Below are 24,799 nucleotides of genomic sequence, written 5' to 3'. Positions count from 1 at the left end.
CACACACGCACATACACACACAAAAACTCTGCTGAAAATATTCAATATGCTTGAAACTTAAGTCTAATTTATAATTCTGCCTGCTGCTGTTTTTAGCCATTAATAGCATTAAAATGCAACAGGTGAAATCAATGTCAACACATTACCATTTCAGTGTAAAAACTCAAATTTATAAAGTAGCATACCCTATCCTTACACATCATTGAATGGATTATGCTAATAAATTGTGTTTCTCTTTAACTTTGAGAAGCAGAAGAACAATTACAGGTCATCTAAAATGTCCTTCCAGTTTGTGGAATAGGTTGGGTTTGTATTTCAATGAACATCTGTTCGACAAATTGAAATGCTAATTATGATTTATCATTTCAGTGACATCAAATATCCACACAGTAGTAAACACTGATGACTATTTTTTTTCAGTTTCACCCAGATGTTTGGCATCTCGTAAGACACCACCTTAGTTTTACATAAAAATAAAGTATTTCTTGAGTGAATATGAGTGAAGTGGTGGGTACTTCATTTTCTTCTCACTATGTAAAATTCAACTGGCAAGCCTTTTAGGATATCATAAATGAAACTATTTAAAAATAAATGCCTTTCAAAGTTTTATAAATACAACTAAAAGCCAGAAACAACATCTAATTATACAATCAATGTTGTAAATGGTCTTCAGAGAAAGTCTCTAAGTTCTGACTTTATCCTTCAGATCTTACTTCCAGAATATACCATTATGATATATTCTGATAAGACAATTTGGAATATGAATCTTGAAGGACATAAAAGAGCATACACTAATTTGTTTGCTTTTGCTTAATGTATACCAAGGCTTGGGCTTCCCTACACCCTGCCTGGAAAACCCTGGTCAAGTTCTTCTCTATGGGTCTTCTCTATGGGTTTCTCCTGAAACCATTTCTTTTTTCTTTTCATTAGGAAGTGAAATGGGATTAGCAAATAGTAAGTTGCTTATTATATAAATCACACCGAGGTCTGAGTGCACATTTCCCAAAAGATTATTTTCACATCCGGCAACAGAGAGAATATGTAACATTTGCAATGTTCGTGCAAGAAATCTCTGTCCAAAACTGTGTGTTTGCTCTTTGATGTTAGTAGTTTTACCTCATCTCTCTGACCTCTACAGGCTGAAGTGCCTCAGGGCTCAGTTCTAGGGCTGTTTCTCTTCTCGTTCTTCATGTACTTCCTGGGTGATCTCATGCATTCTCATGGCACTACATTCCCAAATTCATATCTTAAAGCAGTATTTCTCATCTGGACTCTAGAATACTATATGTTGTCTATTTACCCTTGCTACAATGTCTAACAGACATTTCCAGCTTAATATAATTTAAGCAATACTTCTTGTTCCTCCCTGTCAAAACTTGCTACACCCACAGTCTTCCCCAACTTCACTTAATGCAACTTAATCCTTCCAGTTGCTGAGGCCAAAAAAGGCCAACTCATCCTTTACTCATTCGCTCACACCTCACGGAAAATCCATCAGCAAATCCTTCTGGCAGATCCTATTGGTCAGGAAATCCTGTTGGCTCTACTTCTAAAATATATCTTCTATTCAGATACCTCTCACCTAAGTGCTGCAAAGGCGTCTTCACTGCATTCCTGCTTCCACCCACCCCTCCTACTCTCTAATAGCAGCCCAAGGCGGCTGGGAGACGGAGGGGAGGACAGGAATGGGAAATGACTGCTAATGCATATGGGGTTTCTTTGGAGGGTGTTGAAAAGGGTCTAAAATTAGATCGCCATGATGGCTGCACAACTCTCTGAATATATTAAATGCTATTGAACTGTACACTTCAGATTTTTGACTTTTGTGCCATGTGAAATATATTTTAATAAAACTATTTAAAACAAGACTGTGAAGTGTCTGAAAGTTTACCTTATTTGCAAGATAAAATTTAGCCTGACGTAATTTCATGGATACTGGCAAAACATACGAGACTCTTACAACAGGGTCAAATGACGGTCTTACTCACAGTACAAGAGACATTAGCATATTTGGTGCCAGCCTCTGAACCTCACTTCCCACAGAGAGCTAAAATGAGGACCCATTAATATGTACACTCCAGTGTGTAGTGTTACAGATGAGGAACCCCCAGTGTAAAGAAACCAAATTTTTACTTTGGGCAGTTAGTATACTTGCCCCCCGGTCTAGAGGGGGACACTATCTATATCTTCTAAGGCTGTTTGCTTACAGCTGACCTTTGATTCACAGGGAGACACTAATTTTACTTTCTAAGGCTGTTTGTTCACTCTATAAACAGCCTTGAAAAGATAATCTAGAACAAAGGTGATCGGTGCCTCTGGGTTCACAATCTATAACTCATTTGCCGAGGTTTGTCATCTGACAACGTCAGATTTGTCACCTGACAATTCAGGCCTAAGCTTTTGGGTCTCTACCATTAACCAAAATATAAGGACCATTTCAAGAAGCACCACATGGATGAGATGGCTTTAAGCTGTAATGAATTTTCAATAGGCACTGACATGCTGATTTTGTCCTTTAGGTTTATGCCATTTAATTATAATTATTAGGAACCTATTACTATTCTTCTTATTTGCAGATGAGGAAATAGGCTCAGAGAGTTAATGAACTTGCCCAAGACCAAATGAGTAGAAAGTGAGAGAGCCTGGGATTCGAATCCACCAATAAATACGTGTGATAGAGCTATGTGGAGGCTGGCACACGTCTACCCAGGGGAACGTACTCGGCCACAGACAACTGCTCTGCACAACTCGTGTCCAGCAGACCCAGAGATCATTCAATCCTCATAAAAATACAAGTTACAAACGTTCACATAAGTACCATTTGGAAAAACTCTGATGGTAAACTTTATATAAAATTCTGTTTCCCAATATTCAGTCTAGTGCCATCGAGCCTCCCACAGATTTCCAAAGGCATGAAGCAAAGAATAGTCTGAAGGATTCTGGGTTCTCTTTTCCTGAATTTTCACTTTGGCCCACAAGAATGAATAAAGCCGTGTTTGTGATAATGAGCACATTCACACACTGAAGCTTCCCAGAATGAAACCCGGAAAACTTACCTTGGTGCCCCTGCAGGCAGGAACATTTGACAAATGGAATAAATTCTGGTACAAGAGTTTTTTTTCGAACACTATATTTTGAATGTTGATTGCAGAAATGGCACTCAAAATTTTGATGTCTTTCAATATTCTGCTAATCATTTATAAATTATCAGTTGATACAATGAAAGATTTACATAGAGTTAAGCCTAAAGTTCCTGTAGGATATTGACTTAAATGTTCAGGTAGAAATTAATTGGTTTAGGGAACTTGTAAGTTCTGCTGATTATAGTTTTGAGGAAAGACTAAAACAACATTTAGTGATCTTTTCTCACATAATTTTAAAGGCTAAACGTATGTTGCAATAAACACCCTCATAATGAGTCATAATCACAAATTTGATTTTTTCATGCTGGTTTAAGCAGTGAGGCAGCAAATAAGATACCTTTCCTTTATGTCTACTGAAGCGATTACCTCAGGAAAGATTGGAGATTTCAGGCAACTCATAAATCTTTAATAGCTCAATGCCTCAGAAAATTGACTCTGGTTAATTTTAATTATAATTTCAAAATATATTATTTACAATTTGCTACTGCCTTATAATTTCTTTGATCCGCAGCCTTTTCCAAAGTTTGCAGAGGCTCCAATATAATTTTCTTAAACCCCACGTATAATGGTATTTATTAGAGGATCTAATCTAATCTGGGGCTTCACTAACAAGATGATTTTACTTTCCCTAAAGCGAACCGCTTCCAGATTTGAAGTTATGGCTTAGTGCCTCCTCCCAGAGCTTCCAGCTTTCACTCTGGGAATCATGAGGCTCTGCTGGTTCTCAGGTGTAAAGTTCAGGGAAACTCTGGAACATCAAACCAGACTAGAAAGTTGTTAACCCACAGCAGTGACTTATGCTACATTAAACTTCAAATTAAGTAAAAATGCTGGTAAACAGTAGTGTCAAGGGGACTTGTAATAAAAACTGAAAGTGTATTTGCCAACGATTCCGAGGTCTTCAAAGAAGTAGTAAATATGTTTCTTACTTACTGGGTAAATCTCCCAATTTAACAGCCTAGTAGACAAACTTCCCCCAAAGGGAACAAACATGGGGAAGAGGGTGATTCATGTGCTTCTATAGGGGCTCTGTAAGTAATTATTTCTGGAAATACAGCTCAGGCCCACCGTCATGGGGCAGGGGGTCTTTGTCTTGCACTCAGCAGGGACCTCTAGGCTGACACATTTCCCCAGCCACTGTTGCCACACCACACACTTGGTGCAATTTTGCTTGAGATTTGTTAATCATTTCGGTATTCAAAGAGTCTCCTTGAAAAGTCCAGCTGAAGGAGCATACTGATTCATACGGCTTAAAAATATCCTTGCACTTTAAAAGCTATTTTTTATTAAGGGCAATAAAGAAGTAGTGTGAGAAGATATTAGGCACCTTTGTATTCTAAAGCGCTCACTTCAACATTTTCCTGTATATTTTCCCTTTGTCTAAGTCATAGCAAATGCAATAGAAAAAGACCTTGTAGACCTGGGAGGATAATAATTTCCTTGAAGATTTCCCAACCCAATTGGAAGAGGCATGCTGAAAAGCTTTAGAAAGATCACTTTGATGGAGGATAAATAAGCCTTTAAACAAAATAGCCCTGAAGACAAAAGTGAAGTCACCTGTAAAGAAGGGTGTGATTTCTCAGCCTATTAAATCATACCAAAGTCCAGATGCTTTCTGATATGCTAATTATTATCTTTTAGGAAACACGGTAAAGCTATTTCACTTTTCTAGATTTTTAAACCTACAACCCCATACATTTTTACTTACAAAATAATTACACATTTTTACTCAGTTTGATTCTCCTAAAGTCTGGCAGGTTAAAAAATTCATTAGTCCAATCATGTCAATGTTTATGTATGGCAATGTTCCACGGAACAAAGCTTATTTGTTTTTTCATTTGAATTTGACTTTCCCTTGTTTTCCTTTTTTTGAATAGTAAACTTTTAAAACTTTATAAATGATTGCATTATAGATCTTCACTATGTTCATGACTCCCAAAACATTCTAAAACTCAATTTTCAATGTAACCTTACTGTGTCAATCATGACTTTTACATAGAGACTCTTGAGGATACAGAGGAGTAAATGGAATTTTGGATATTTAACAAATTCTTATGATTTTTTTCTTGAATGCACCAAAATTTGTAGCTGAGGGACTGAGGCTGGAACATCCTGAAATCTGCTCTGACTTTAAAAATGTTCTCAACATATTTGTTTCTCTTGTGAATGTGACAGTTTCTGGTTATAAATAGAACTTCTATATGACATTAGTATATAGATACTAGAAGTTATAATTTAAACGTGTGTGTCCTTTGACCTACTGATTCATCTTAACAGACTTATTTACAGTAATATTCATGTGAGAACATAAATATATTTATACAAGATGTCCATTATAGCATTGCCTATAATCATAAAGGCTGGAAATAGCTTAAGGGATCATCAGTGAAGATATGATGAAATAAACTGTAAGATAATCTACATTTTCATGAAGAACCGCATCACAATTAAAATAAAAACAATCTAAGTCTACCAATACTGACATGGGTAAGAAGCCACAACACCATAAGTGAAAAAGCAAATCATAAACACTACGTAGAGAATAATTCTATTTGTGAAAAAATAAGAATACATAATATACTTTTATACACATTTTCATACCTGCATTAAAAATGATATCTAGAAGAAAAGATACCTACTAAACCATTAATGGTTGTCAGCAGTGGAAAGAACAGAAGCAGAAAGAGGCTTGGCCTATGGATCACAGTGCAGTTCTCCTCATGTAACTACTTTATATAATTTTATTCCATTTGTTTTTATTTGGCATTTTAAAATATTAAAACAAAACTTCAAGTATTCTATAGGAGTTTTTGTTCCCTTAAGAAACTTCAGACTGGGTCACTCACTCTTATGCATTTACCCATAAAGAGCAATGACCCGTCAGCACTACTACTGGTCTTGGCTTTACTTCCGTTCTTGAGGTAAGTGGTTAAAAACATAAGGCACTTCTCATGGCTTTCAAAGGTTTCTCATTAGCTTTTGATTCTTAGAGAGATTCTGACCCTATATACTCTTGAATATATTCCAGTCTATTAAAGTTTCCTCAAAGACTGAATCAGGGTAGTTAGGAACAGATTTATAACAGATAAAATTCTAGATTAAAATGCCATGAAATTGGCCTATAGATAAGCTACTTGTCTTTTTAATTGAACTAAAATAATATGGTACAGCTTGTACATTAATTGGATGCATGCCTTTCACCCACAGCAAGTATGTGTGAATACTGGGCATCTGCAGATTGCTTTAGAATCCACAAGGGTATGCACTTACAGGATTTCGTTTGGCATCACGACAAAGCTGGGGGTGGGGGATAGAGAGAGCAAGAATTTTAAACCAATTTACAGGTTAAAAAATTGAGCTTCCAAGAAGGCACACCGAAGGTCTCAGAAAAGTAGAAGCTAGGAAGTTACAGAAAATATGAGAGGTAGAATTTGGAATTAAACCCTGATTTTACTTCAAATCAAACAATCTCCCGAAGATCACTTCCATAGATGAGCCCTGTTTTCTAATCTTATGCTACATGCAAAGGTTAATCCATTCATTCAGCTACTTCGGGGTTTGCATTAGTGTCTTCACCTTAGCCTGCTGATCACAATGCAATTCTCCTCATAATCAGATACTTGGCTGGAAGTCACACTGATGATCTTTCATGGTTAAGGCAAGCAGATTTTACTCTTCCTGTTATCAATATTCATGCCTTTCTGTATTACATCAAACACTCTAAAGCATCCATTCTGTAGAACGCACATGCTGGTACACATTTACAGGCAAGTTGAAAGAAGGTTCCTGACTATGACTAAGCACTCAGACTGTAGCATCAGCCTGGGTTAAAATTTTGGCTCTGCCATTTATTACCATATAATCCTGGGCAAAGTAATATTTTCCATCAGTTTCCTCATTCATAAAACAAGAACACTGATAATGTCTCTACATGTTTTTATTATGAAAGTTTCATGGGTTAAGAGAATCAAAGCACTTAGAATGGTATCTGGAAGGTGTCAAGTGATCAATAAATGTTATCTATTATTACTCACAATGTATGTTGGGGGAAATATATTGGTTCCAATCACAGGACACCTGACAATGCATTTCTACATGGCGGTGAGCTAGCTCTTCACTTGGTTAGACCTTTACTCTGTATGTTAATCACCCAGAAGACTACCTAGCAACAAGGAATATTGATATTTAAGTCCTTGTCACTAATTCAATCCTGCAGATTTGGCATCTGAGGGGGACATCCAGATGCACAAACTACCCATTCATCCTCCAGGCTCCTTCCTGGGCTGAGATAGACTATCAAAAAATTCTGGAATTAAGTCATATTATCTTACTTCCTCAGAGACTCATATATCATTATTGAGTGAAAATTTTAAGTTTATATACTTAGCTTTCTTATGTGGTAGAAATAAATAAGTATATTATCCTCGGTACTAGTTATGCTTGAAAATCTTGTACTTTTTGCTATCTGAAGTCTTTATATAAGGACTACGTTAAAATTTTCTCTGAGAATGCATTGCCAAGAAAATGTTTGTCTTGCAAATTTGGAGGCTCTTCTTTTGTTAGACAAGGAAACTACATAATTTGACATTTTCCTTTTTTTGCCCTAATTATCTTAAAATTCCAAATTGAGTTCAACTGCAATAACTCATTCCAGATGAGCAGTAAATATGCGTTTCTCTTTAATTTTTTTTTCCTGTTGTTCAGTTAAATTGTCATTTTTGTCAATTTAAAATGTTTTGTTCGGTATGCGACCTGGATACTTACCTTGGGAATAAGTGGAGGTATAAAAGGGGACATCTCTTTAATAAATAATGGCAATAAATTCATTTGTTTTATCATCTCTTCATTCATTCACTCATCTAGCATTATCTAGAACTATTGGGAACAAACCCTGCTAAGTATTGGGGAAAGAATGAAAAATTAGACAATCTGCAAACCCTCAATTTCTTAAAGGTAGCATAAAAACACAGGAAAGTATGTACTTAAGAAAGTATATACTTTAAGAAAATTATTGAGTTTTCAGATTCAATATGTGAAATCTGTTATTAAGATCATTTCTCTGAAACTTAACTTGCGTTCCCTTGAAAAATGCCTTTTAATCTGTAAAATGAGCCTAATTTTTTAACAAAGATACCAAAAGTTGTACAACTAAGTAAATGAAAAATCCTTTACATTAATTGCACTGGTTCTAAACATATCCCAACCACACCTAAGAGATTTTGAAACTGTTCACAGCTGTACTCAGAACCTTCAGTACATTGCTTTGACTAACTAAATATTACAAATTTTACCTTTGAAAGTGAATAATTGGGGAGAAGAAGGGATAAAAATAAGTCATGTAGAGTCAAGACTAGTTAATAGGTCATCAAGATAACAATAGCAATCTCCGAGCAGAGTTTCAAAACATTTGGAAGGACACTTCACTGATGGTAATGAACTCTTTTATACCTGCCACCACAATAGCTAGAATTTAGATTTTATTTTAGTTTGTGAATTCCGAAGGATTGCTTACACCATCAAGTTACTTTGCACACACGCTTCATAACCTTTGCTACAGAAGCTCAGAAAGGAAGCATTCTCTGGCTTCCTCTACAATGTCTTTAGCCAGCTTGACTCCTTCATCTCCTTCCACTCACAAAGCAAGTTTTTAAAAGACAGGATTCAGTTGCGGCTCTGAAAAACCTTGTACAAATCGCCAAACTGCCAGTTACGCACATAATAAAAGCCCTAGGAAGTCAGGAAAAGAAGCAATTCTACATTTCATTCTGTAACACATAGAAATAAATGATAACAACAGTCGCCATTTATTGAGTCCCCACCTTAAGCCAGATATTTTATATAAATTGTCTCATTACATATGACCTATGTTGGAAGACATGTAATTTTACTTCTCCATCTTGAGAAAAGGAAACTAGATTTTGCCCAAGGTTACACAGCGATTGACTGAGAGAGTGAGATTCCAAACCAGGCCTGATTTCAAAGGCCCATGCGCTCAACGACACCACCTCTTACCATTTAAAACTCTTCTTTCTGTGCAGATCTCAACCACTTCTGCCATGGGAAAAGCTGGTAGGAGAGAAAATAGACTGGCAGGACTTTGTATTAAACATGCTTTGTGTTTCCTCAGGAATTTTAGAGGCTGTTACACTCACTTAACCATGTCTCTTTGAAATGAATAAACAGCAGCTGGGGAAAATACATTTCTTACAGAAGTATTCTATGTGCATCAGACAAATAAAAAAAAAATCTCAATTCCAGATGTTAACATAAAATTATCCAGATGCTACAAAATGATCATCTAGGACACCAGAGGCAAAAGAAAATCAAACTGGAAATTAATTTCAAAAGAGAAATCAAAGTGGAGACACCGATTTGGTTTTGTGCGTTGTTACAGGACACTGGTTATTTCTCTGATTTTAAGAATGCACTCCATTAAATGATGGAATAGGGTTGCAAAATTGTTTCCTGATGTGAATAATTAACGCACAGTCTTCAAGACAATATTCTGTGGCCCCTGTAGCATTTTACTTATGTGTCATTTTTGAACTGAGAAAGTATGGACCTCTTAGGTACTACAAACGATGAGACAGACAACATCAAAATTACTGTGGTACACATGTTTTTTGTCTGTTGATGGACAAATATGTGGACATTTAAATTTGAATCCAAAGTCATTGATTGCTTTTCTGTCTTTGATTTTTCCTGGGAGTTTGGTGTAGCTTCAGCGCATAACCGAATGATACATGAAAATACCTACACCTGTCACAAAGCTAGCTGGTTGATTCATCAGGATAATCAAACTAGGTAATGTAAGTCCCACTTTCTACTCGCAGGCAAGAATGATCCATTCTGACCGTTGGTGTGGAAGATCTTACACATATGTTTATGTGATGGAAGCTGAGGAGTAGGGAACTGCAATAAAAAGAAAGTCATGGCCCCCTCCCTCAATGAACCCAATAGCCTTTTTTCAATGCCTAGTAAACAGTAGCATCTTTCAGCCACACAGTGATCTATGGAAATGCAGTGGGAAAGATTTTATGTTAAATGACTGTATATTTCTATAGAAATACTTTTTTAAAAGCAAATACAGAAAACCTCTTTTACCTAATCTTTGTTCTTGTTATCCCAGTTAAAAACAAACAAGCAAATGGTATTTGTCTTCCTCTCTCTAGAAACTTCCCTTTGTAGTTTTCCTTTAGGGAATTGCATGAGCTGTAATCATGTCACTGGGAACCAACAAGAATGCCATTGAGTTTTGCGCCTTTGGTTGTTCTTGAACCTTGCAGTCTTCCAATGCAATGACTTGTTTACTTCTGTTGCTGCAGCTGTGAGTTCTGGACAGAGTCGTAGTGACGTTACTTTTCAAAATAACCCCAAATCCTTGTCCCAGAACAGAATATCAAAGTATTATTTAGTTTGGCGTAGATTTTACTGATTGCTCTTGACCTGATTATTTTATATTTTTTCAACCTTGATTTGCATTTACCTTATGCTTTATAGCCTCTCCCCTTACACACACACACACACACACACACACACACACACACACACATATACATATATGTATATATATTCATATATATGAATATCTTATTTGTCTTTATTTGATATGCTTCCAATTTTGGAGCCTTAAGTGCCGGGTGATGCTGTTTCTTTTATTATTGTAAAAGAAATGTTAGTATCATCAGAGGCACTGGCATCAGCTCCTCTCCACATTCTACCTTTGTTTCCTCTTTTAATAAAAATTTCATTGGGCTGAAAAATTACCTGTGCCATTTTCAGAAATGAAAGTCAGGCACCAACTGTGCTATTTTTCCCAGAGTTGGGGATAAAATGCCCTGAACCATCTCTCCTCTCAGTGCTAATATAGGGCCTTAACCAGGGCAGGGCTGAGGGTGGTTGCTATCCAGGGGTCCCCTCCCCGGGGTGCCTGGAAGACACTAGTGAGCCTTGGCAAATTTCAGCAGAGTGGCTCTGTGGGTGAGAAGATGAGTTTACACACATTATGTTGCCCAGGACACCATTTGCCCTCATTTTGCTACTGTCCTAATGATTTGGGTTCCTAAGAACATCATTTGCCATCCACTGTCCAAGTTTAGACACTCTGTGGTCACTGAGAGGTGCTTTTCTTTGTTGCCTGACTATTTTTAACATCATCCATATCAGTAGGTTAGCCTTGTTAGCAAGCATCAGATACATAATAGAATTGACTAGTTGAGACTCTGTCATGGCACTGAGACAACACAATGTAAATGCTGACAAAATGGGTTACGTTGCTTTGGGCTGTTCTTTCTATAGCTCTACCCTTTCTATCTTTCCTTCTATCTATCCCTTCTATCAATTGTCTGATGCTATCATCCAGCCATTGCCAAGGAAAATGTGTGTGCTTTCTTTTGCATGGAACATTCTACCAGCTAGATTGCTCCATCTGGGCCAGCAGCATAGAGACAAACATCACCCCAGGCTTGTCTTGAGGAATTATCACAAATCTACCTCTCAATGGAAAGACTGATGAAAACACTGGGGAAAAATGAGTGACTAAACATTTCAACTCCAGTAAGCGGTCCCTCACGTTAAAGAGTGAAGCTCACATTACATGAACCTTACTGGAAAAGAATTTTCAAACAGGAAACATCTTACAAACAAAAGCAAAACAAAACAAAACAACAACAACAACAACAACAACAACAACAAACCCAAAACCCCAACTGCTTTCGCTCCTTATGCTGGTAAACAGCCTTATTTAGTTATTATTTTATTTTAACAAGTACTTAGCCATAATTATTATACAGGAAAGGAGTTCTGCTCCCCTAAAAGCTGTTGCTGTGACATGTTTCTGCAAGGCAGATGTTTGGGTCTTTTCCTAAGTGTACGTTTAAAATCAATTTTTTTTTCATCCTGAAACTGTTTGATAGCTCAGTACAGATAGCCTCTCTACTTAACTTATTCAGATATTCAGTAGCTGAAATAATCATGGTGAGTCAAGTGAGTGCTATGAACACAATGAATTTCCCATCACTTCCTTCCAGATTTGCTGGGTGGCAACCGTGCCGTTCCTTAGCCAGGTCCCTGCCATTTTCTTTCTCTCTCTCCCTCAGTCTCTCTCCATCTCTCTCTGTCCCTATCTCTCCTCCCCTTCCCAATTCCACCCCCAGAAGCCAAGCCTTTTCTGTATTAGGCATACCTTTACAACGTTGTACAAGACTTCCAGATGTTTCCCTGACTTCTTTAATCTATCTTAACTCTCCAAATATAATGCTTGTTGTCCACTGCACCAAAGATAGAGTTTCTACATAGGTAGTGCTCAGTACTTGTTAATGGAAAAAAAAAAAAAAAAAAAAAACAACAACAAAAGAAACAGCTGAGAACTACCTATTGGTTATGTAAAGTCACAAAATGTATTTGTAATAGCAAATCATTTGGTAGTTGAACTGAAACTGTATCCCAGCCATAGTTTTGATGTCCTATCTTTTCAGTAAGGCATCTGCTTAGCAGTGATTAATGTGTGAGCTGCTGTATCACACCTAATTCAACACCAAGGTTTATCTGGCTATAAGATAAATGGATGCAACATAATAAATTATAAGAAGGAAGAATAAGATGTTTTTTATCCACTGAAAAAGAACAAATGCAAAGAAAAGAAAGCAAAATTAAATCATTACTGTGACCTTTCTCTTCAAAAAATAATAAAATGTTTTTGCCCCTTAACATAATATTCAAAAACTTTCACCAAGGGTCTTGCAATAAGGTAGTTTGTCCTGAAGAAAAGAATGGATAACTGCTATAAATTGGAGGTCGGGTTTCAACATATTTGAAACGCCTATAAGAAGGTGGCTGCCACCACTCCTGATACAACTAAGATCTATCTGCCCATGGGGTTATGCTGCACAAATAAAGGTACTGAAATGTGTTTGTGTAGAAACAATTGTATGCGTACATGCTTTATATTCTATGAGCCAAAACAACACATTCCCTCACTTATTACTTGTAACCAACATACCCTCAACCAACACCCATGGCTCCTAAGTAATGCCTGATCATTCATATGAAAATGCTATTTGTTACCCTCCCCTCCACAAAAAAATTAATAAAGAAATGCAGTATGACTCATTTTTAGCTTAATATTCTCCATATTACTAACCAAGTAAGGGAAAACCTTCACAAAATAACTACTATAAATTATTATACTTATAAACTAGAGTTTTGGTGAGAAGACTTGATTTACCTTTAATACTTGTGCTACAATAATGTGTACAGGTGAGGGTATGCTGAGGACAATTTAAGTTTCTGCAAATATTTCTAGGCATGCTTTGGCATATATCAGTTTAAACATATGAAACTGCATATTTATTGACTAGAAATAGTCAAATATTGGCAATTCCATATGGCTCAACCTAATTGTAGGCTTGGTTTTAAAAGGCACTTATCTTTTGAATAAGAAAATAAATAATTCTTACTGAATGAAGCTGAAGAGCAAATTTACACAAGGGGAATATAATTTTCTAACGTGTAATCTTGCCAAGGTTGCCATTCTCCTTTGCAAAATGATTATCATAGGACTTTTGCTACCCACGATTAGAATTTAAATTGTATGTCTTACGTGATTGCCAGGTAGCAGAATTCAGCAAAGTTATTCATTTACATATTTCCAATGAAAATACATATTTGGGCACAGTCAGCCTGCCACGGTGCAAAATAGTATACATCCTCGGGCTAGCACGCTTTGTAGTAGATTTTTCTCCAGTTTTCACTTCATAGCAGGGGACCTGGTAAAGCAGCTCCTGATACCTTTTTAAGTTTGCTTGTAAAGTGTAATCATAACCATTCCACTCCTAGGTTACTTGTCTCAAGGACTTTTGATGATGGCTCTAGTGTGGAAATAGTTTCCCTAAGGATCAGAAGCTTATCCTATTAGCTTCAAGATCTTTTGTTGTACTCTCAAGTATACTTCTGCAATAAAGATAATAATACATTATCTTTCCCACGTGAGACTGGTTTTCTGACACACCCTCAGGTTCTTCCCGATAAAGAAGGTAGGTGTCACTTAATTATCCACACAGTGTCACACAGCCCTTGTGACCAATGGCAAATACATAGTTAGAGGATGGCTTATTGGACCTAAGGGTTCAGTTTATGAACTGAAACAATTATGAGGTTTACCATCAGAAGATCTGAACTGGACCTAGACTAGAGATTGGTGTTGAACATTTACCACTATGTTACCACAAACATTTAACTTCCATCTGTAAAAGGAGAATAAAAATATTTTGGTTTCAGGTGTCCTCAAGGCTTTGGCACAATGCATGACAAGTGCTTTATAATCAATGAAGTACCATATGCAAAATTATTACTGCCAGGGCACCCAGGTGGCTCAGTCGGTTAAGTGTCCAACTTTGGCTCAGGTCATGATCTCACAGTTTGTGAGTTTGAGCCCTGCATCAGGCTCTGCACTGACAGTGTGGAACCTACTTGGGATTCTCTCTCTCTCTCTCTCTCTCTCTCTCTCTCTCTCTCTCTCTCCCTCTTCCCTCCCCCACTTGCACACTCTCTCTCAAATAAACTTAAAAAAATATTACTGCCAACATTGTGGATAACGATAACAATAGTAAAGCCACTAATCATCTTCCTTTCCATGGAGTTAACATTTTAACTGAAAGGCTTAGTCCCCATTTTGGTAATGTGAAAAAAATAATAAGACATCATCAAATCTAGAATGACCTGCTATTCCATTATGGAATATTTGCTCAGGACTTCACTCTTGATTTTAAAAGCCACAAGATAATGGGGCACCCAGGTGGCTCAATCTGTTAAAGCATCTGACTTCGGCTCAGGTCATGATCTCACCAGTTCGTGGGTTTGAGCCCCACATCAGACTCTGTGCTGACTGCTCAGAGCCCAGAGGCTACTTCAGATTGTGTCTCCCCCTCTCTTCCTGCCTCTCCCCCACTCATGTTTTTTTTCCTCTCTCTCTCTCTCAACAATAAATATTTAAAAAAAGAAAACAATATAAAATAAAAGCCACAAGATGAGTTTCAATGGTCTCAAATGCTTCTTATAATTATTTTTCCTCTTTCTGCACACAAAAAAATATTATTCCTACTTCATAACTCTATAATCTCAATATGCTTTAGAATTGAGACCCAAATAACTGACAACAATTTATAATTCTCAGTTCAGAGAACTTTAACATGGACATTTTGTTTTAAATTTTTTTTTAACGTATATTTATTTTTGAGACAGAGAGAGACAAAGCATGAACGGGGGAGGGTCAGAGAGAGGGAGACACAGAATCTGAAACAGGCTCCAGGCTCTGAGCTGTCAGCACAGAGCCCGACGCGGGGCTCGAACTCCCATACCGCGAGATCATGACCTGAGCCGAAGTCGGCCGCTTAACCGACTGAGCCACCCAGACGCCCCTAACATGGGCATTTTCTATGACAAGTTGCAATTAATACAACAAGTAGAACTTCATTTACCCAGCTTTTCTGAGATTCTTCTATAATGTGTTAGCATAAGTAAATACTTATGCACTTATGTCTCTATAACATTTGTGTGGAAGAAAAGAATTATTGGATATATAAGTTAAAAATTCTATGTAGGGGCGCCTGGGTGGCTCAGTTGGTTAAGCGTCCGACTTCAGCTCAGGTCACGATCTTGCGGTCCGTGGGTTCGAGCCCTGCGTTGGGCTCTGGGCTGATGGCTCAGAGCCTGAAGCCTGCTTCCGATTCTGTGTCTCCCTCTCTCTGCCCCTCCCCCGTTCATGCTCTGTCTCTCTCTGTCTCAAAAATAAATAAAAACGTTAAAAAAAATTTAAAAAAAAATTCTATGTAATATTAAATCTTATTCCATCCTTTGCAAATTTCCTTACATAATAGTGGTTTTAGCACTGACCAAAAGTGGAGTATGTGAAAAAAATGTTCTTCTAACAAAAAAAGACACTTGTCTAAAAAATAAAGCCTGAAATTTACTCAGATTAAAACAGACAAAGTTTTAAAGAAATGTTCAAAAGACTAAGAGATTAGTAAATTTAGGGGTATAGGAGGCTCTCTTTTCTAACAATGAGATAGACAATGTCAGTTCAGCCCAGATAGGATTTTACCTAATTGATAATACAAGTGACAATTTTAAAGAATTAGCATGAGCCAAAATAAAAGAGAAACACAAATTTTAAAAGTTTTGATAAGCCAAAAAAAATCATTCACCTGGTCCTTTACTTAATATTTTTAATACAATCAAACTATAAGATGGGGAATTACTGTATCCCTGCCAAATGTAATATTTGATGTAATTATCCTTTGGAGAAATGAACCTCTTCGAAGTCATTTAAAACCCTGTTTTCTATTACCTCTTTTATAATGTGGATGAGATGGGTAACTATTTTCAAAAAATATAATTTTATTATTGATATTAAGAGCCAATTTTAAAGGCTTCAGGAAAGGATTACTGTGATTAGGGTATTTGAGAATTTTATTTTAAAAAGTAATTATGTTATTATGATGGGTCTCAAGCCTAACAAAGCATTGTGTTCTTTCTCATGGAAAAGGAAAAAGAAGTAAAATTTTCCTATATTCAGAGGACTTTTGATGAGGCATTAAAGCATGTGATAAAAAATTTAAACAACTATATGTTGCTTGAAAATTTCTGGATTTCTAAGTACACTCATACAATAGGAGTTCTGTTGTTGTTTAGGAGAGTAACCCACTGTTGTGGACTCTGTATTTGTGTCCGACCCAAATTCAATGTTAGAACTTTAATCCTAGTGTGATGGCATTTGGAGATGGGGCCCTTGGAGGGTAATTAGGTCATGGGGTGTAGCTCTCATAATGGGAATAGTGACCTTATAAGAAGAGACACAAAAGCTTCTTTCTCTGCCTTCTCTACCATGTGAGGAAATCAGAAATGAATCCTCAGCCAGACCCAACCATCCTGGCACTTTGATCTTGAACTTCTTATCCCCAGACCTACGAGAAACATTTGCTATTTAAGCCAACTGATCTATGATATTTTTGTTATAGCAGCCCAAACTGACTAAGACACCCATATCGAATCAATGAATTATGTCCCTAAGAGGCTCTAGTGAGAAACCTTATGTTATCCTGTTTGTCACTGACCTTTTTAATATGGCTTAGTCTCTGGGACACCCACAGACTAGAACACTCATTCTATAACCATGTCTGGATGCAAGATACATGGAAGAGCTAATGCCATAATGGATGCAAATTACAATTAATTGTTTCTAAAACCCTCTTAATATAGTTTCTATTGCATCTCCTGAAATGTGATTCTTGAAATCAAACCAGGTATGTGTTCCGAGGATTCTTCTCTTACTAAAACCTGTACCATCTTCCTTATGTGTTTAAAATATTCATTCACTATTTAACCATTTTGTACAGTGAAATTTTAGAGTAACTTGTCTTGAGAGTCTGGAGAGTTAAAAAAAAAACTTTAAAAAGTATTTTCACAGTTGTGTGTATAAATTGATATTATCATCTTGAGAAGATCTGTTGGTCAATGGCTCCTCTGTGTTACTATTAGTTTTTTGAGATTCAGCTTTGAAGGCAAACTATAAGTTCTAGAGGAACTCTTTCCAGAACAGCTAAAAGGGATATTGATGATCTAAACTGGAGGATAAAAGATACAAGACCCCTCTTCGTGTGGTTACTCTTACTGTGGTTTGTATGACTGGCATTTCCTGTTGGCCATGATTATAATGAATCAAAACAGCTAAACACAAGATATACAGAATAGCATTTAAATAATACAAGTACAAAATCAGCTTAAAACAAAATGATCAAAGATAATGTAAAATATTTTAAAATATAGGCTATAACCAAGTTGATGAAATTATAAGAAAAAGTTCTTTGAGATGTAAAAGGCAGATTAAAAAAATATTTTTTAAGACAAAAAATTCTGACAAGTATATAATACAATCGGAAACCATCAAATTCTAAGAACAAAAATTACAGGGGTGTGTGTGTGTGTGTGTGTGTGTGTGTGTGTGTGTGAGAGACAATATAAAAGAAATTTAAATCATTTACTGGAATAAAGTTTAAAAAGGAAAAGCAATATATGATAAATGTAAATATACCAAGATAAAACTCTTAAAACTACAAATAAGAAAATCATTAAAAAGGGAAACAAAAACAAGCAAGATAAATAAAAAGTTTACGAAAATAAGAATGCAAAACTTTTATAAATGTTACCCTCTATTTTTCTCATTGAAGAGAGAGACTGTGCAAGTGGGGGAGAGGGGCAGAAGGAGAGAGAGAATCTTTAAGCAGTTTCCACGTGCAGCGTGGACCCCAAAGCCCGGCTCTAACCCATGACCGGGGGATCATGACCTGAGCTGAAACCAAGAGTCGGTGCTCAATTGACTGAGACACCCAGGCACCCCCTTTTTAAAATGATTTTTTGACACTCTATATGTTTAGTTACCTATCAGAAACTAAAAAAGGAGGGTAAAGCAATTTTTCATAATATAGAACATTAAAATCCCTGTAAGCTAAAAAATAGGCAGCAGCCTGATCCCAGGTCTGTGCAAGTTCATGCAGAGAGAAGCAGGGTCTGCTAGGAGATGAGGCCTCTTGGACCTTCAGTGTCCAGCACATTTTCCAAGAAAACCCAAGACACAGAAGAAAACTTGTTCGTGTGCCTTTCTGGTGCACAGAGGACACACTGGATTCAAATCATAGCTTCGGAAGTTACTAGCTTGGAACTCTGGGTAAGTTATTTGACCTCTCTATACCACATTTCCCTCAACTATAAAAAGGCAAGTATTAGTACATCTGAGTCTCTACTTGTAAAACCTACTTGTAGTTCCTGCCATAAAACAAGTGTGTGATAAATGTTAGCTATCATTATTAGAGTCTTCCAGGCCCTGGACTCACCCATATCAGCACTTGAGACCTTCATCTATTCCTTCTGTTCCTTTACACTTTAGGAAGTTCATGGTGTTTTGCTTTGCTTATTCTTTCAATCCTGTTCAGTCACTCCTGCCTCCCCTAGTGTTGAATGTACACAGCAGGCGCACTTTCATGCATCCCAGTCTCAACACAGACTAAGCCAGTTCAGTCACACCACAACTAGGGGTGAGTTTAAGCCAATGATAGCTATTGGCCTAGAGAATTTGTGATCATATCATATAGTTAAGGAGGGCGTACCATAAATGACCTACTGTGATCTTCATTATAGTCGGGTGAACTGGCCAGGACATGGTTGGATAGTTTACTTGTCCATCCAAGCCCCATGGTCAATCAATGGCAAAGCTACATCTAAAAGCCAAATCTAGGGTACATCCTAAAAGACAGCAGGTTGTGCTTTTGTGCCTTCTACTACAACCCTGCATTTCCTTACCTAGCTTAACAGAAGCTTATGTTTCTATTTGATTTTAGTAGATCCTGATAGATCCTAGTCCACAACACTGAGATAACCAGGTCTTAAGCTTTGGAAGCTATCATCTCAAGAGGCCATTCTCATCTGCTTTCTGTGGTCTTCATGATTTTTCAATACTAATGTATTAATTTGACAAGGATTTAGTGACACTTTCTGAGGACAATATTGTTAGGAAGACTCTATAAACTGATCAAAAGAGAGGAGGAACACAATCTTCTTAATGTTATCTTCATTACAAAGGTCTGCTTCTTAGATGACTTATGGATGTTTTTTATGTGTGCAATTCCAAAATAGTTCAAATGCTCTGTGTATTCCAACTGAGTTCAAACTTGCTGTTTTGGAGGATGCCAGGTAATGCTTATCGTGATGAGGTACTTTCATGTTGTTGTTCAAGGTGTTAACTGGCACTATGTTGTCAATGCAAAAATTATTTAAAAAAAAATTTTTAATGTTTATTTATTTTTGAGACAGAGAGAGACAGAGCATGAGTGGGGGAGGGGCAGAGAGAGAGGGGGAGAATCGGAAGCAGGCTCCAGGCTCTGAGCTGACAGCACACAGCCCGACGTGGGGCTCAACCTCAAGGACCGTGAGATCGTGACCTGAGCTGAAGTTGGACACTCAACCAACTGAGCCACCCAGGCGCTCCTGCAAAAATTATTTTTAGAGAAAGGAGGTCTCTAACCCTCCTTTAGGATCTGAAACCCTAACTAATTATTTCCTTAAATCTCTATTCATACTTGGTACAAATTAGTGATACCCGGCTTCTTTTCCATCAAGGAACAACTCCAAGGCAATTGTAAAAGGCTAGTTCCTCATTTCTACGCAAATTCACACGCGCAGTCATGCTGTACCCTCAACAATATTACATCAAAGAAAGACTTCAGAAACATTTTTAAATAAAGTGTTGAGTTTGTTTCTTCATTCTCCAGTATTTGCAGTTCTAAAAATCACCATAATGTCAGGTGATGAAAAGAGGAAGAAAAAAATATTCTGTCTGTGTATATAAAATTCTGTCACATAGGAAATCAAAATTCTATCAAAGCTCTACTTATAGTTTACAGAAAGAAAAAGTGTCTTCAAGAATTAATGGTAGTTTCTCCAGGGATTTTTATACAAGCCTGCCATGTTTCAAAAGCAGAATCAAAGTGAATCTAAGTTCCATTTGAGTTGCGGTCCAGAAGAGTGGTAAGGAAAGGAAATCATATGTAAATATCTTTTCCTCTGTATGAGGAAATTGAAGCAAAAATTGCTATGGTAACCATGCATATTTAGTTAGCAGTCTAGTGACAATCCAAAGAAATTAATAGGAATAATCCCAGCCAGAGAAAGGGGAGAATCTCATATAAGGGAAAAACATTCACGATGATTTTAATTCTAGGACCCCTAAAGTAGTGCCATCTATACAGCCCCATATTTGTCAATAGTATTAATGTGATTCTTTTCTCTCAGCCATCTCTTCAGCCAATGATAACCTAGTTATAGCTCAAATTTTATTTACTCATCTCAAACCCACCCAGAGATTCAGTCCACCAGAGCTAATCATGTTTCCTGACAGAAAAACATTAGTCTCTTTAGTTAGAAGTATTGTGGCTAGGGGCACCTGGGTGGCTCAGTCAGTTAAGCGTCTGACTTCAGCTCAGGTCATGATCTCATGGTTCGTGAGTTCAAGCCCCGCATCAGGCTCTGTGCTGACGGCTCAGAGCCTGGAGCCTGCTTCGAATTCTGTGTCTCCCTCTTTCTCTCTGCCCCTCCCCCACTCATGCTCGTGCTCTCTCTCTCTCTATCAAAAAATAAATAAACATTAAAAAAAAAAGAAGTATTGTGGCTAGAATAACTGACTGATCCCCTTTCCTTAAATAACTGCTGATCAGTTCTTCTCCAGGGTTTGGGAAGGCTGAAAATATCTAAACTATAAGTTAGGAGGAGGGACATCAAAATTACCAGGTGTACTTGTTTAAAATATACATAGATGGGGCGCCTGGGTGGCTTAGTCAGTTAAGCAGCCGAATTCAGCTCAGGTCATGATCTCACAGTCTGTGAGTTAGAGCCCTGCATCAGGCTCTGTGCTGGCAGCTCAGAGCCTGGAGCCTGCTTCCGATTCTGTGTCTCCCTCTCTCTCTGCCCCTCCCCTGCTTGCTGTCTCTGTCTCTCTGTCTCTCAAAAATAATAAACATTAAAAAAAATTAAATATACACAGAACTTCCTAAACCCTTCCCAAATCTACTGAAGTATAAGCCCTGAACCCACAAAGAGCTCTTTCAAATGCCCTCAATAATATCCAAATAAAACCAAGTTTGAGAGGAACCAGTGCTACAAGCATGATTTTCAGTGGTCTCTAAGGGGTGGTTCTTACTAGAAGTTCTCAATAGCATCTTGGGGCAACTGCTCCCAACAGAGGCAGTACTTGAGCTGATAGAGTTGGCTCCCTGAAGCAATGCTGGAAGGGTTTATGCCTATGTAGCTGTTCCCATCAAAGCTTTTCTCTTTGGCCTCAAAAGTAAGGGAGGACTCCTGTGGTCTGTTGCTTCACACTCTACAACTCCTATTACGGACAGAGCTCAGTATCATTCTCTCAAAACAAGGCAAGACATGTTGCCTGCTAAGCCCTCTCGTGGCATTGATGATACACAATTTTTCTAGAATGGAAATCCTTGAAGCCCTTTGTTCAAAGCTCCCTTCTGTTTACAGCTTGGATAACAACATACTGGGTCATATTATTATACCACCATTATGCTCCATTATTTCTCTTTTGCTGGACCCTGAGACTTGATCATCTCATAGCTCAGAGCGAATTCTTCTTCCTCTGGGCACAAGCCCAGGATACTGGACAACGGGACTAATCTCTTCCTGGGAAGTAGCCGAACCTAGATATCTAGGGGACTGGATGTGCTGCTTAAAGTATCCTATTGGTGAATCCACATGATCAATATTTGTGGATCTCTTCCAGGAAATGTGAGGTGGAGGTCAGATAAGGGGCCAAGCCACAGAATGTAGGGAAAAGATTGGGGTGGTTGAAAAACCAAAGTAAAGTATATAAGCAGAGATGATGCTACTAAAATTCAAAAGAACAGAAGGAAAAGCCAAATGGTTTCTAATAATGATATGGACAAAGGCAGTATTAAAATTTGGATACAGAAGAAGCTGAAGTTGGAGGCCATGATGTTAAAGGATAGTTTAAAGGATTTTAATAGATCAATGAGGAATTTACCTAAGGTATCTTTCAGGTCTAAACAGATGAACTTTTCACCTGAAGTATACTGTTCTAGAATGTTCTAAATATTTTGACACATGTCCCCAAAATTCTCCAGACAAGTAACAATGTAATAAACCTTAGACTCAATTGATTTCATATTCATCACAGAAGACTATTTTCTATGAATATTCTATACCTATAATACAAACATTATTGCTTAATTAGTGGGTTAAAATTGAGACATGTTTATTTTATAATACCCGAATTCATGGATGGGCCTAAAAAATACTTTATTATTATTTCTTCTATTCTTTGACTTGACTTTATATTTAAAGGTTGTTGTGAAGTGCTGGAAGAAAATGATCATAATGCTCAGTCAAAAAAATATATTTCAAATCATAGTGAATATTTACACGCTGTTGTCCAAAATAAAAATCTATCTAGAAGCACAATAAGATTTATAAACCAATAAAAGAGGAAATAGATGAGAGATGTGCATATAAAAAGAAATACAAATGATGTGTAAGAAAACAGTTTCACCTCCTAGTACTCTTCCCCAAAATCCAGAAGCCCAGTCTAATAATGAGAAAACATTAGAGAAGGCAAAATTAGTAATATGACACAGAACACTTGACCAGTGCTCTTAAAAGTGATCAGGGTCATGAAAAACAAGGGAAGACTAGGAAATTTTCATAAATCAGAGGACACTAAGAAGACACAATGACTAAATGCAATGTAGTATCCCAAACTGGATCCCAGAAAACAAAACAAAACAAACACTGATGATAATATGAATGAAATCTTGTATCAATGTATCAAAATAATGTATCAATGTTAATTTCTTAGTTTTGACTAGTTTTTGACAATGTTAATTTCTTGTATTTTACTAAATGCATGGTGGCTTTGTAAGATATTAACATTAGTAAGAGCCAGGTAAAGAAGAAATGGGGATTCTCTGTACTCTTCTTACATGTATGTGCATTTAAAATGATTCCAAAATAATTTTTATTTTTTTTTAAATTTTTTAATGTTTATTTTATTATTTTTGAGACAGAGAGAGACAGAGCATGAACGGGGGAGGGTCAGAGAGAGGGAGACACAGAATCTGAAGCAGGCTCCGGGCTCTGAGCTGTCAGCCCAGAGCCCGACGCGGGGCTCGAACTCACGGACTGTGAGATCGTGACCTGAGCCAAAGTTGGACGCTTAACCAACTGAGCCACCCAGGCGCCCCCAAAATAATTTTTAAACATGTGTATGAGACTATGCTTCTTTTTATGGTAGTTGATATAATTAGTGTCAATACTACCAATGATAACTACAGCAACTGGAGAAAAATGTAAAAACATTTACTTAAAGCCATCTAAGAGTTATCAAGAAGGTGAAAAATAACCTTCTCAATATTAAGGAGAAGAAATATGTCTAAAGAGGCAATTAGTATTTTGTGACAGCTTTTGTCTGATGGGTATTTCCCTGTCCAGAAGACACGGTTGAGACACTGAGCAGTGCTCTGATAGCCTTAATATTCTGGGAAGACATAAAACTTGTATGGACAGGACTATGGTAAATCCCGCATACTTTGGTTTAGACAAAAAAAAAACAAAAAACAAAAAACAAAAAAACAGGGAGCCTAAAGTAAACCAGAATTAATGCAACTGTCATTGTGTTACAACACAGCTTTGAGTCATCTAAGACCCAGAAATTTGAATTCCTACAATTGTATTAAGATGATCCATATTGCCATTGCCCGGCAGAAGCATCAGAAAATCCTCACAAGGTAAAGATAATATCTTAGGCCTCAAACTGTTTCTATACATACATTTTTAAATATAACTTTTTTATGCAAAAATAATCAGAATTGTTGAGGATATAAGACATCATAAAAAAGAATCAGCAGATGAAACAGATAACATGTATCCACAGAGGCCAGATATTTGAATTATCAAATAAAAACTCTTAAATAATTGCTACTTTATGTTCAAGGAGATAAAGATAGAATGTTAAAAAATTAAATATAATTTTGTTAAATATGTAAATAAATATATAAAATTTCAGGATAAAACTAGATACTAAA

The 24,799-nt window shown here is 37.0% G+C and overlaps 1 protein-coding gene across 3 annotated transcripts in view; it reads right to left on the bottom strand.

Moving 5' to 3' along the window:
* The window catches only part of LAMA2 (laminin subunit alpha 2), a 609,036-nt gene that overhangs the window by 385,071 nt on the left and 199,166 nt on the right, over positions 1 to 24,799 (bottom strand). The gene's annotated exons all lie outside the window — the stretch shown is intronic.

The sequence above is a fragment of the Panthera leo genome, chromosome B2 (genome assembly GCF_018350215.1).
Source record: "Panthera leo isolate Ple1 chromosome B2, P.leo_Ple1_pat1.1, whole genome shotgun sequence".
Lineage (NCBI taxonomy): Eukaryota > Metazoa > Chordata > Mammalia > Carnivora > Felidae > Panthera > Panthera leo.
The sequence above is the reverse complement of the archived record's forward strand: the minus strand, read 5'-3'. Positions and strand labels throughout refer to the sequence as shown.